Source organism: Elephas maximus, chromosome 4, assembly GCF_024166365.1.
Source record: "Elephas maximus indicus isolate mEleMax1 chromosome 4, mEleMax1 primary haplotype, whole genome shotgun sequence".
In the NCBI taxonomy this organism is placed as follows: Eukaryota; Metazoa; Chordata; class Mammalia; order Proboscidea; family Elephantidae; genus Elephas; species Elephas maximus.
In genome coordinates, this window is record NC_064822.1 from 128336992 (window position 1) to 128351851 (window position 14860).

The window sequence follows — 14860 nt, forward strand, 5'->3', positions numbered from 1 at the left end:
CGATTCTGACTCATAGCGACCCTATAGGACAGAGTAGAACTGCCCTGTAGGGTTTCCAAGGAGCACTTGGTGGATTTGAACTGCCAACTTTTTGGTTTGTATTCATAGCTCTCAACCACTACGCCACCAGGGTTTACAAAAAAAAAAAAAAGAACTAGCTATAAAAAGCTATAGGTAACTTAAACATTTACTTCATAAATATAGCAAATTAGAAGGCACAGTGGTCAAGAAGTCTAACCACTGCATTTTAATTCTGATTCTGACACCCTTTTCTCATCTGAAAAGTGATTGTGTTGGAGCAAACAATCATAAACGTTTTTTTTTCCCCCCTTCTTTAAATTGAGTGATGCTAACAGCTAAAATAATTTATTTCTATAACGTGCCCTTTATAGAAATGAGAAATGAGAGGGGCGGGATCAGGAAAGGACTTTAATTAGAGATGGGAGAAACTGAAAAAAGAAAACAAAGCTAAAAAGTCAGAAATAGCTGGAGGAAGGTGGGAAATACAGAGAAGTCTTCAGGAGGTTTGAAGAGAAGCTGCTGTTCTCCCATTTGGTGGGGTTGTGAAATGAGGGAGACTGCTTTGACACAATCATTAGCTGACTCATCATTGTTCTCTGTTTCTCAGGGAACTTGATTCTGGATTAAATAGTCACGGCAACTCACCATAAGGTAAAATGGTTTTCTGGTTATTTGTAGAGGCAGCCAGGGCACTATCACTTCACGGACAAGATAAAATCTAGTCTAATATTGCAGTTTCTCTACTTTTGATCCTTAAGACCCTCCTCTTGAATAAAAGACCAGTAATCCCTATACAGACCTGTGAAACATGATTCAGGAACGAGGTTTAGACTTTGTTCACTGCAGATTAATAAGTATGCACAAGTAAGCACACCTGGTTTATTGGGTAATCCGGCCCTGCTCTGAGGTGATGTGTTAATTCCTCAAGGTCATACAGGGGTCAGACTCAGGCCTCCTTCCTTCAAGTCAGCTGTTTAGAGCTTCTAATAAGTTCCTGGGCTCTTCCAGAAGATAACTTGACTGTGAAAGGAGAATAGACTTGCTCAACTGCAGGTCAAAACACCAGCAAAGGCCTAATAACGAATGTGCCGGAATGAATGTGCAATAAATTGAATGTGCTTGCCTCACTCTTTGGAGGAAATAAAATTATGACTAAATGGAGGCATTTTCCAAGATAATGAATTCTCCTGAACAGAAGAACTGGAAATGCTTACATTTTAACCATGTAAAAAGAGGTATGATTTTAATACTAAGTATTAACTCTAAACTAGTCTCTTTCCCTTACTGGATTTTGATATTATTCATTTGAATCCTACAATTCAGGTAAACTTTTCAACTTAATTTACAAGTTTTTACTTTTGAGTACTGTAATACAATGGTAAATGGCTGATTGTGAAAAAGAGACTTTTTATAAGGATAAGAAATCATACCCATATGTAATTTTGTTAAACTTGCAAAAAAAAAAAAAAACCCAAAACATAGCATATAAACCAGTAATTTTTTCTTAGCAAGCAAACCTTGAATTGTTTGCTAAGAAGGAAAGTCCATTAAAAAACAATTCTTCCTATAGTTCTAATAAAGATTTAGTTTTCATGTAAGTAGCTTTGCATGTTATCAAGAAACAGAAGACTCGCTTTTTTTATAAATCAAAGGCATCAAGCAAAGCATGCAGAATTGAACAGAATTAACACCATCAAAGTTTGCTTTCTCAACTGTGAAATATTTTAGACTATAGACAAAATGCCCAGGATAAAGTGGTGTCTACAAATAGGTTAAAAAAATAAAGAAGCTGGGAGCAGGGAAAGACCCAACAAATTTGTAATGGTGAAATACTGGAAACAAACCCCAATCATGGAGGGATTAGATAAAAAATTATGGCATATCAGTATAGTGGATATTATGTCATTATGAAATATGATGATGGAGATTAGTGTATCTTAATTTTTTTACCTATTTCTACATCATTCCAAGTACGATTTGTGCTGCCGTTGGGAAATGAGAATCCCTGGTTCAGTGCCATATTTATTGACATGGGAAAAAGTCCAAACATATTGCTTACTGGACAATATGTAGAATTGTATCTATGTGTACATATTCAGAGATAGATGTCTCTGAGGGTATTCAGCAAAATGTAAATGGTGGTTTTCTTAAGAGACTGAAGTTTCACTTGATTTGTATCTTATTTGTGCTTTTCTTCACTATTAGAATTTTTCTAACAAACGTATATCATTTGTATACTTATGAAAAGAATAAAGCATTAAAAACACAATGAGCAATAATCAGCAGTAGTAATCTACAGTTGGTTTTAAAACTTGAAAATAATTTTTGCTGAACAGAATATAACAATTTTTTGTAAAGACCTCACAATTTGGTGGACTTGTATTTAATCAGTTTTTCTACAGTTTGGATAAACCCAAACATACTGCTGTCAAGTCGATTCCTACTCATGGCGACCCTATAGGACAGAGTAGGACTGCCCCACAGAGTTTCCAAGGAGCACCTGGCAGATTCGAACTGCCGACCTCTTGATTAGTAGCTGTAGTACTTAACCACTGTGCCACCAGGGTTTTATAGGATGTATAAATATGACTTCTAAACAGAATCCACCAAGATATGCAGATAAAAAGAAAAATCTAAAGACTCGATGTAATATTAATATCTCAAACTTTATTCTAAATGATACAAAATGTTTAGCCATTTTCTATCATATACAAAAGGTATGTAAATGATGAAGTTTTCATGTGTCGGGCAGACATGTTAGCATTGTCTAGACGCAGTCTATAGAAACTAGGAGGAAACAGCAAGGGTATTTGGTTTTACACCTGTCTTTTCAACTCCATTTGTATGCAACAGGAATAATAGTGTCAGTAACATCTTTCAAATACAAAGGACGTTTAAATACACAGGACACATCAGATGTGTTCAGACACCTTGACAAAACTGAAACAGCACTCCGTTGTTAAAAATAGGTCATGCAATGCTCAAATACTCATTTGCTACTTGTTATGTATTGAATTGTGCCCCCCAAAAATATGTGTTGTAATTCCTAACCTCTATGCCTGTGGTTATAATCCCATTTGGGAATGGGTTGTCTATGTTATGTTAATGAGGTAGTGTTAGTGTAAGGCGTGTCTTCAGTCAATCTCTTTTGAAATATAAAAGAGATTAAACAAGGAAGTGAGGAGCACAGATGGGGTGAGATAGATACCAAGACACATGGAGACCTCCAAGGAACCAGGAAGCAGAAGCTAAAGAGACAAGGACTTCCTCCAGAGTTGACAGAGAGAGAAAGCCTTCCCCTAGAGCTGGCACCCTGAATTCAGATTTCTTGCTCCTAAACTGTGAGAAAATAAATTTCCGTTTGTTAAAGCCACCCACCTGTGGTATTTCTGTTATAGCAGAACTAGATCACTAAAACAGAATTTGATACTGGAAGAGTGGGGTACTGCTCTAACAAATACCTTAAATGTGGAAGCAATTTTGGAATCAGGTAATGGGTAGAAGCTGGAAGAGTTTTAAGGTGCCTGATATTAAAGGCCTAGATTACCTTGAAGAGACTATTGGTAGAATTATGGACATCAAAGGCAATTCTGGTGAGGGCTCAGAAGGAAGTGAGGAGAGTTATAGAGAGTCTCTATCATCTTAGAGAATACATGAATACGTATGGCAATGGCAACAGAATGTTGCTAGAAATGTGGATGTTAAATGTATTCCTTGCGAGGCTTTAAGAGGAAATGATGAACATGTAATTGGGCAATGGAGGAAGGGTGATGCTTTTTATGCAGTGGCAAAGAACTTGTCTGAATTATGTTCAAACATTTGGTGGAAGGTAGAACTTATTATAATTGATGACATTTCTAAGCATGATTTCTCATTGCCACTTACAGTAAAATACAAGAGAAAAGAGATGGATTTAAAAATGAACTGTGCAAAATGAAAACAGAACTTAAAGATTCGGAAAATTCTGTTGCACAGGCAGTCCCCAGGTTACCAACAAGATCCATTCCTAAGTCTGTATTTAAGTCAAATTTGCAGGTAAATTGGAACAGGTACACACAGTTCTTATTTAGCATCAGTTAGTCAAATGTTTGTGTTAGTATACCAAACAAAAAAACCCAGTGCCGTCGAGTCGATTCTGACTCTTAGCGACAATATATATTTTACTTTTGCATGCTTATAAAACACTTAAGAAGCACTTCCAAACTGTGCAATATTTTCATGAGCATCATGAAGTAGTATGTGCATTTGTTATTATGAACCACTGTATTTACTTCAAAATTTTAATATAATAATAGGCTTTATGGCAGTCCACCCTTCAGTATGAGTTGTCCATTTAAGTTGGATGTCCATAACCCAGAGACTTTCTGTACAAACTAAGGACACATGTCCTAGAATGTTCATCAAGGATGTGACCACATAACATTTTGCTAAAAAGATTAAGCCATGTGACTGGTGGATCTAACCAACTACCACAGCAGAAAACCCATCAGCTTAGATTGAAGGGGACCCAGAAAAAGAATGAAAGGTAAGAAAGCTGTCTGACTCTTAGAATCCTACAGGCAAGGAACAGGCCAAAGGAGCTACATCTATTGTCCTCCAAGAAAAGAAAAGGACCATGCCTGGAGCAGCTCAGAGCCCAGCAGAACTGTTGGAAAGAGCACAGAAGCAGGGCCTTCTCAGTTTCAAAGAGTGAGGCCATAGTCCCCTGGATCTCAAAGGACCAGACCACAGCCTCCTAGGTTTCAAAGAGTTGGGACTTCACCAGCTTGGCTCCAGAGTGTGGGACTGCTGTTAAGGTGTACCAGGGGGATGGGGCTGCTGCCCAGAGCTGAGGAGGCAGGGCTGCCATGCCCAAGGGGTAGAAGAATGGGGTCTGCTGGGATTGAGGGTGTGGGGTCACCACTCAGATGGACTAGGAGAATGAGACCTCCTAAAGTCGATTTTACCGGGTTGGAATATACCTAAAAAAAAAAAAAAAAAATACCTAAAGTCTCACCCATATTTGATTTAGATGATTCAGAAGATGAGATTTAAGACTTGGAGTTGATTTAAGACATTTGGGATGATACGATGGGGTGAATATGTTTTGCATGGGGCAAGGACATGAATTTTTGGGGACCAATGGTTGGAATGCTATGGACTGAATTGTGTTCCCCCAAAATACAATTCCTAACCTCTATGCCTATGGCTATAATTCCATTTGGGAATGGGTCGTCTTTGTTATGTTAATGAGGCAGGATTAGTGTAAGGTGTGCCTTGAGTCAATCTCTTTTGAGGTATAAAAGAGATTAAACAGGAAAGCAAGAGAAGCAGGGCTGAGGTAAAATAAGCGCCAAGACACATGGAGATCTCCAAAGAACCAGGAAGCAGATGCTGAAGAGACAAGGACCTTCCTCCAGATTCAACAGAGAGAGGAAGCCTTTCCCTAGAGCTTGTGCTCTGAGTTCAGACTTCTAACCTCCTAAGGAAACCCTGGTGTCATAGTGGTTAAGTGCTACAGCTGCTAACCAAGAGGCTGGCAGTTCAAATCCACCAGGCACTCCTTGGAAACTTTTAAGTGGCAGTTCTACTCTGTCCTATAGTGTCGCTATGAGTTGGAATCGATTCAATGGCAGTGGGTTTGGTTTTTTGGGGTAGCCTCCTAAACTGTGAGAAAATAAATTTCTGTTTGTTAAGCCACCCACTTGTGGTATTTATGTTATAGCAGCTCTGGATAATTAAGACAATACTCAAGAGGTAAGATTTCAATGGTTAGCTTTTAGTGTTTGTACTCAGAAATTTGGGGTGTGAGAGTTTAGTGTTATGAGGCTCAGCAGATAATTGAAATAAAAGAGAGAAGTAGATTTTGGATCTAGCAGGAGCAGCTCCCCTCTCTGCAGACTTATTCACTGCAATGAATGAGTGTTGGCATTAGAAAGCCAAACCACATAACACATACAGAATATTAGGATTCAGTAAACAATCATGATTACAATCACCAAGTGCTGAAAGTCGGCAGCATGAGTGCTCCCACCCTCTTTTAAAATAGTCCAGCTGGTATGTTAGTGGCTGAGGATCCAGGGTAATATCAAGGAATAAAAATGACTCAGTTTGATTGTTCTAGAGGATGCCATCTTCAAAATTCGACTAATTTGATAATACCAGAGCATTTCTGAGGAAAGAGAGAAAATAAGGATAATGTTATGTAAATAGATACATTATTATTCTCATCTTTTTTGACAGAAGCCATTCTAGAAGCAACATGACAGCAAGGAGGCGAGAAAAGAGTAGAGCAGCCTAATCTGTCTGTAGATAATTGCACTGTGGGCTGCCAGCTCTGGGCTAGAGGATGGAGAGTGGGCCCAGAGCAGGCTGGCTTCCCCTTAATAACTGTAATAACATCCAGTGTTTATATGTCCCAGGCTCTTTGCTAGCTGCTTCACATGGATTATATCATTTAATCCTCACTGCCACCCTGCAGAGTAAGTACTGTCATCATTGTCATTTTACAGGTATGAAAAGTTAGGTAGCTTTTCAAGGTCACACAGTAGGAGAGGAGCTGGTGTTTGGACCCAGGTAAGCTGATGGTTCCCTCAACCTCTGTGTTCTATAACTTCCAGATGCCTGCTAGGTGAGGAAGGCCTTATTATATGTAACCCACAAGTGAAACACTCATTCTTTTGGTTCCAAATGAGCTTTCTTCTTAGGAAATTGAGAATCTTTTGTATTTTATGCCTTGGAAATATGTTCCATCAGGCCAAGTCAAGGCCTTTTCTTGTGCTGTTTTCTTTGAAATGTCTTCCCTCTGTTAACCTTTTTTTCATAGTTTTTAAAGCTGGTTTATAGCCATGGCAATGGACTTAAACATACCAATGATCATGAAGATGGTGCAGGACGACCAGGCAAAAATTGGTTCATAAGGTCACCATGTGTCAGAGAGACTCAGTAGTAACTAACAACAACAAAAGCTAGTCTGCAGGAGAGTTAAATACATTCCTAAATGAAAAATTGAGAAGGAAAGGATGGAAATGCTTAGCACTAAATTTGGGTTTTGACTCGCTGACTGTGTTCTTGTCTTATTCCGTCTAGTGATTTGAATATGGCTAAACCAAAAAAGAAGTGAGGATGGAGAGACTTGTCTCACGTACTGTGGGCATGCCATCAGCAGGGACTAGTCCCTGGAGAAGGACATCATGCTTGGTAGTAAAGTAGAGGGTCAATTAAAACAAGGAAGATCCTCAGGGAGATGAATTGACACAGTGGCTGCAACAATGGGCTCAAACATAACAACAATTGTGAGGATGGCACAGGACCGGGCAGCGTTTCCTTCTGTTGTACATATAGGGTCACTGTGGGTGGGAACCAAGTTGACAGCCCCTAAAAACAACTAACCAAAAACAAAACAAAACAAAAAACCACATACAATTGCCATCAAGTCGAATCCGACTCATAGTGGCCCTATAGGATAGAGTAGAACTGCCCCATAGGGTTTCCAAAACTGTAAATCTTTACGGAAGCAGATTGCCAGATCTTCTCCCGAGGAGTGGCTGATGGGTTCGAACCACCGACCTTTCAGTTAGCAGCCTCGCACTTAACCACTCTGCCACCAGGGCTCCTTTGAATATAAAAAATAACTGTAATTAAATGTTCATGGAGATTTGAATTAGTATTAGATCTCAACTTGTCTTTGGCTCCGATGCCTCTCTAAACTATGATTCACTTTTGCTCAAGGTGGCAAATAAGTGTTAATACATTTTCAGCACTCAAGTCAGGCTTTATGATCTCCATTAACATAAAGGAAGGTTGTTGGGGAGGTTTGTAAACAATTTTCTTGCTTCCATTTCCTCCTTGGAGGGAAAATAAAGTGATTTTAGTTAGCGATATTTCCACCTAATTATTTTCTCCTTTTTTTTTTCTTTTCTTTCTACTTTTTAAATAAAGGATTTAATTATTCACTCTCATTCTCTGAAAGAAGAATTCTCATTGAAGTAAGTATTGACTGCTCACATTGTTCTTTCTTGGTAACTATGTTATTGTTGTTAGGTGCCACTGAGTCAGTTCTGACTCATAGCAACCCTCTGTTCAACAAAATGAAACATTGCCTGATCCTGTGCCATCCTCACAGTTGTTGCTATATTTAAGCCCATTGTTGCACTCACTAGGTCAATCCATCTTGATGACGGTCTTCCTCTTTTTCGCTGACCCTCTACTTTACCAAGCACGATGTCCTTTTCCAGGAACAGATCCTTCCTGATAACATGTCCAAAGTATGTGAGATGAAGTCTCACCATCCTTGTTTCTAAGGTACATTCCGGTGGTGCTTCTTCCAAGACGAATTTGTTCATTCTTCTGGCAGTCCATGGTATGTCCAGTATTCTTTGCCAACACCATAATTCAAAGGCATCAATCCTTCTTCCATCTTCCTTGTTCACTGTCCACCTTTTGCATGCATATGAGGTGATTAAAAACACCATGGGTCAGACGTACCTTAGTCCTCAAAGTGACTATAACCATGAGAATTACTGGAATTCTTTTGTAGAGCAAATTTCATATATTATCAAAACATCTTCAAAGTGGTCACAATTCTTTTAAATTCATAATCAAAATCCATTCTAGATCACTGAGATTTTAAATGAGAAATAATTCTAAAAATTTCTGCTGTTGAACATGTCATATTAAAAAATATAAAATATATTTTTTAATGTCATAATCATGTTTAAAATGATGATAAATATTCACTGATGCAGTGTTGAGCAATGGATCTCTTAAAAGATTCATGTATGCCTGCTGGGTTAGATCTGGAGTATGTAGAAAAATCTATCTATAGTTTGAATGGGTAAGCACAAATGTGATTTATATTATTAAAATAGAAAAAGTGACTAAAACATCTTTTCACAATTGAAGAAGCTTTCTTTCCTTTACCTGATTCAACTTCCATCAAGAATCTTGTATTACCACTTTAATTTTTGTATCTTGTCCATATTCTTATTCCAAATATCAGCCAAATATGTATTATCAGGGCTTTTCACTATTTAATTAAGTTCAAAATCTAGCCGTTATATGAAGTACAGATGAATTCAAAGGCTGAGAGTCACCAGTATGTCTGCATCAGAGACTCCTGGAAGATTTCTATTAGAAAGAAGGGACAATTGAATTAGTGAGCTGCATCCATACCACCATTTTTAAGTTTAAAGGCTGCTTGGTACTTTTTGCTTATATTAGAAGTTACTTGGTTAAGTGACAGGTTTTTATTGAACACAAAATATTCTGGGTAAGGTGACATCCTGGGTATATTGCAATATACAGAAGAGGGTAACACATACTTTGCTTTTAAGATTATGATTTAGATCAGGAAATTGAAATATGCATATAAACTCTTGCTGAGAATACAAACAAAAAACCCATTGCCGTCAAGTCGATTCTGACTCACAGTGACCCGATGGGACAGAGTAGAACTGGCCCAGAGGGTTTCCAAGGAGCACCTGGTAGATTCCAATTGTCAGCCTTTTGGTTAGCAGCTCAACTCTTAACCACTATGCCACCAGAGTTTCCAAGAATACAAAGTAAGTGTCAAATGTCAGTGCAAGCAATAAGGGCTGAAGGGTTTCGGGGGTTGGGGGGAGCATTTGCTTCTAGTTAGAGTAATCTAGGGAGACTTCATGGAGGAAACGGGATCCACTTTGCACTTTTAAGGATGGCATGGTGGACAAATAAAAAATAATTTTAACATCTGGCACAGAGTTATGCTAAGAGATGGAACCAGCTTAGTGTAGTAAAATAAGGTACCAAGCTGTTTGGGGTGAGGCTGAGGACAAGGTTGGAATAGCATGAGAAAACAATGAAAATGTTCAAGTTCTCTGCACAAGAAATAACAGGACTTTGAGGAAAGCAGAGAAGGGAGGAGACTTAGGAGAGGAAAGGGAGTAAAGAGAGTGGAGAAGAAAGCTGAAAAGGGCATGAGAGCCTTAGGAGAAAGGTGTCAAGAGAAGAAATTCCCAAGGGTGAGGAAGCCAACAAATTTTACAAAGGATATCAGCATCTAATATCCAATTTAGGTTTTCTGTTTCTCTGTGATATAAACCCTTTGGTAAAGTCTGCTTCACTCACAAATGCATTACGTGAGTGGCTTGAGTGGGAAGTCAAGGAAAGGGGCCAAGTTCTCCCACCTGTGTTGGTACAAAGCGAATCCAAGCCCCTGGCCACAGGAGATAAGGGGTGTGTAAGACAGAAGGCCCACTGAGGCAGAAATGTGACGCCAGAAGTGTCCATTAGAATTGAGACCCCAGAAATTCACAGAAATCTAAGGAGGCCCCTAGGACTTTCGTTAAGACGTGGGATAGAGGTCTCATGTCAATTTTAATATATACTAAATATTTAATGGAGCCCTGGTGGCGCAGTGGTTAAGTGATATGGCTACTAACCAAAAGGTTGGCAGTTCAAATCCACCCGCTGTTCCTTGAAAACCCAATGGGACAGTTCTACTCTGTCCTCTAGGGTCGCTTTGGGTAGGAATCTACTCCACAGCAAGGAGTTCCGTTTTATGTTTGGGTTGGTGGTGGACAACATTGATTGCCTAACCAATATCCATTCACTCTTCTTAACAGGAGGCCATTTTTTTTTCTTTTTTCAGAATCCCTGCCCCACGCAGCCCACATGTCTCAGAGAAGCAAACTTCATCTTAAGCTCCAGGAGAGAATCCTGATTAGTTTAATGGGAAACCAATCACAGTAATTCTATTCTCTCTTCCCTCAGGGAACTAGGCTTAAGCCAATCGGTAGATAACTTTTCCTCAGTCACTGTTATTGGTTCAGGGGTAAGCACGTGACCAAAATGGGTCCAATCAGTTGGACTAAGTTGCCCCAGTTGCTTCTGGCATGATGACAGAGCTGACACATGGAGGGAAAGGCTGAGGTTAGAAAATAGGAGAGATACAGAATTGGAGCCCTGTTTGCATTGTTCTTGGAGCTTGCTCTGCCGCTGATTGTCCTGTTATGTGAGATAATAGGTTCCCTCAATTTTTAAGCTAGGTTAAGTCAGGTTTTCTGTAACTTCCAGCCAAATTCATTCTAGTTGCTATCAATAGTAGAGTGGGCATATATTGGTTGCCTCCCTAGCATCTATTTCTTTTACTGACAATTGTACCCAATTTTCTTTTGAGCCCCCTTCCCCCCAGCCATGTGGTTTCAGTGGGAGAGACACTCCCTTAGTTCCAGGTAGGGCTGTCTGTCCCCTGGACACAGTGGGATTCAGGACTCGGTATCAGAAACATGAGAGTTGCCGAGGCTTTTGAAAAGAAGGTTCCTCTCTTTTCCACAGGAGCTACCAGAACTATCATTCTCTCTTCGCCTGGATGGTGGGTGAGCATATGAGGCCTAAAGCCATTGCAGCCATTTTTTGCTATCTTTAAGGGACCCAGCCTAAAAATGAAGTCAACATGTGGAGTAATACAGAGTCAAGATAATCTCAAAGTAAATGGCATCATAAACCTCTGGATCAAACTGTGCCTGAAACTTGTTACTTCGGACTTTAATTTGCTTGACCCAAAAAGTTTCTCTTTTTATTTAAGCCACTTTGTGTTGGGTTTTCTTTTGCTAGTTACTAAAAGACTTCTAACTGATAGGAATTTATATGAATTTGTCGAAGAGGAGGAAGAAGGTCAGTTTGGGTAATAGGAAAAGGCGTGAGGAAAAAAAAAAAAAAAAGCCAACCATGAAGAACATAAAAATAAAAGGAACTAGTTGGTGCCCAGCCACAATCGATGACTGCCCTGACAGGGAGCACAATAGAGAACCCCTGAGGGAACAGGAGATAAGTGGGATGCAGACCCCAAATTCTCATCAAAAGACCATACTTAATGGTCTGGATGTGACTAGAGGAATCCCGGTGGTCATGGTCCCCAAACCTTCTGTTGGCACAGGACGGGAACCATCCCCGAAGACAATTCATCAGACATGAAAGGGACTGGACAGTGGGTGGGAGAGAGATGCTGATGAAGAGTGAGCTAATAATATTAGGTGGACACTTGAGACTGTGTTGGCATGTCCTGTCTGGAGGGGGGATGGGAGGATAGAGAGAGTTGGAGGCTGCCAAAGTTTTCACGAAAGGAGAGACTGGAAGGGCCGACTCATTAGGGGGAGAGCAAGTGGGAGTAAGGAGTAAGATGTATATTAACTTATATGTGACAGACTGACTTGATTTGTAAACGTTCACTTGAAGCTCAATAAAAGTTAAAAAAATAAAAGGAGTGCTGGAGGGAGGGTTTGTCTAGAGAATTCATTAGAGGAGCAGAGGAATATGAAGTTGTATAGGTTGGCTACGGTAAGGCCTCTAAATGTCAAGCTAAATAATTTGAACTTTTTCCTGTGGGTAGATGGCATATAAGATGGTTTTTTAACAAGAAAGTTGAATCAATTAGGATGAAATTTTGGAAAGTTAACTAACAGTGAAATGCAGAATACGTTGGGAAAAGGTAGATTGAAAGAAAAACAATTAATTGGAAGGAGTTGGAAGTCACATCCAAATTTGCTGCCTTAATGATTCTCAATTCAACAATGCAGCTACAGCCCATAATTTCTAAACTGGGGTTTATTGCAAGCCTAATCCTTTGAACTTATGCCATCCCACTTCCCTCTCCTGGCCTTCTTCCTGTTCCTAGAACATAGCACACCCATTCTTCCCTAGAGCCTTTGCATTGGCTGTTGCCTCTGTCTGAAGTACTTTCCCTTCCTGATCTTTGCATGTCTGCCTCTTTCTTTTCATTCCGTTCTCAGCTTAACTGTTACCTCTTCAAAGAGGACTTCCCTGACCAGTCAATCTAGAACAGCCGCCTTTCCCTCTCTATCACACTGCCCTTTTTTAATGTTCTTTACCATCAGCATCGTCTGATATTTTTCTTGTTGAGTTATTCGTTAAATTTGTAACTCCCCTCCTCAGCGTCACAGTAAGCTTCCTAAGAGTGAGGAGCTTGTCAGTCTTATACATTGCTGTATACTCAGTACGTGTTGTATAAATACATGAATTTGGATATGAGGTTTTAAAATTTCTGAATTATCATGTCAATAATTTAACTAACTTTTATAAGATTAGCAAAATTAAATACTTTAGCTAATTGGGAGATGAATGAAATATTTCAAAAATTACATTTGATCACAAAGCAGGCAAGAATGGAAGAACTAAAATATGTGCATTCGTACTTCTCTCAGTGTTCTGAAAAGACAAGGGTAATTTTCAAAACAACACTCTTGCCTCTTAAGGTTGTTTCCACCAGAAATGCCTTGGGCATAAAGAAAAGCCCTGGAGAACTTTGAGAGAATATATTTGAGCTCTTCTGTTTCCATTTTCCCCAGAGGCAGCTTCATTTCAAGGCCAGTGCTCTATAACTAGCTCTAGGCTTCTAGAACAATTTACGTCTCAGAAATGATTTGGAATGAGAAGGGGATCTCTGTTTTGCCGTAACTAGAATTAAGTCTCCCGGATTCATTCCCGGGTAAGTAGAAACCCCTGTTATTTGCCCCCCACTAAAGTGGTTTTGACCTCAGCATTCTATCAATAATTGGCTACTTTTTCTTGAAATTTGCCGCAGTGAATTTACCAGTCCATTATGAAAAGTCTTTGTTGCATAGAATGAAGATCAAACAAGCCTCAGCAAAGCACCGAATGAGCGCATTCTGCAACGCAAAGAGCTTTCTAAGCCCGCCTTTCCCCACCAGTCTCCCAGGCTGCTATTATTTATAATGTAACATTGTGACTTGTTCTGAAATTACAATGAATGAGCTTGTGACTATGCACGTTACTGATTTGGCTTTTTTGACTGGATTAGCTGGTAAATTACTTAAGGTTACCCTATGGAGGTCATGAGAAAAAATATCAGAGAGTTTGCTTAAAGGAATTGCCCAGTCTGGATGAATTGGCCACTAAATTCAAATTACCAATGTAACAACAGCTCAAGAGAGTTACACATCCTGATTTACTGTCAGTCAAGTTTGGCAATGAAACCCTGAAAAAACCAAAAACCAAACCCAGTGCCGTCGAGTCGATTGCGACTCACAGCGACCCTATGGGACAGAGTAGAACTGCCCCACAGAGTTTCCGAGGAGCACCTGGTGGACTTGAACTGCCGACCCTTTGGTTAGCAGTCATAACACTTAACCACTACACCGCCAGGGTTTATTTCTGATTTACTAAAATTTTTGATTTTTTTTTATACTATTTGAACTATTTTGACAGCTTTAAGTAACGTTGAAGTTTTTATTTTTTCTCCCTTCTTTCCTTCCTTATTCCTTTTCCCTTCCTCCTTCCTTTCCTTTCTCCCTTCCTTCCTCCCTCACTCTCCTTCCCCTCATCTATTCTTCTTCCTCCTCTTCCTTCATTTTATAGTTATTAATAGTTTTATTACTTGGTATGGCATTTAATAAGTAATGTCTTTTGAATAAGTACTTTTTTAAAGAAGGCGTCTTCCTCTTTTTAAAGTAAGAATCTCAAGGGAATGAATAGATTTATATAATAGTTAACTAATTTTTATAGCTATTTGTACAGGTTAAAATTCTGGACCAGCATGATGCATTTCTAAATAGGTAATATTTGTTTCCTGGAGAATATATAGTTCCCATGTAAATAAAAAACCAAAAAAAAAAAAAACCAAACCCAGTGCCGTCGAGCTGATTCCGACTATAGTGACACTACAGGACAGAGTAGAACTGGCCCATAGTAAAAATTATAACGAGCCGTTTTTAATTAGCTGAGATGCAAACTGGAAATGTTAATGTATCATAAAATGAATAGGTATATGTTTATTATAAGGCATGTCTGAATTTACAAATCTTAGTAAAATTTGTGCGTTGAATTGAGCAGTCACATGGGG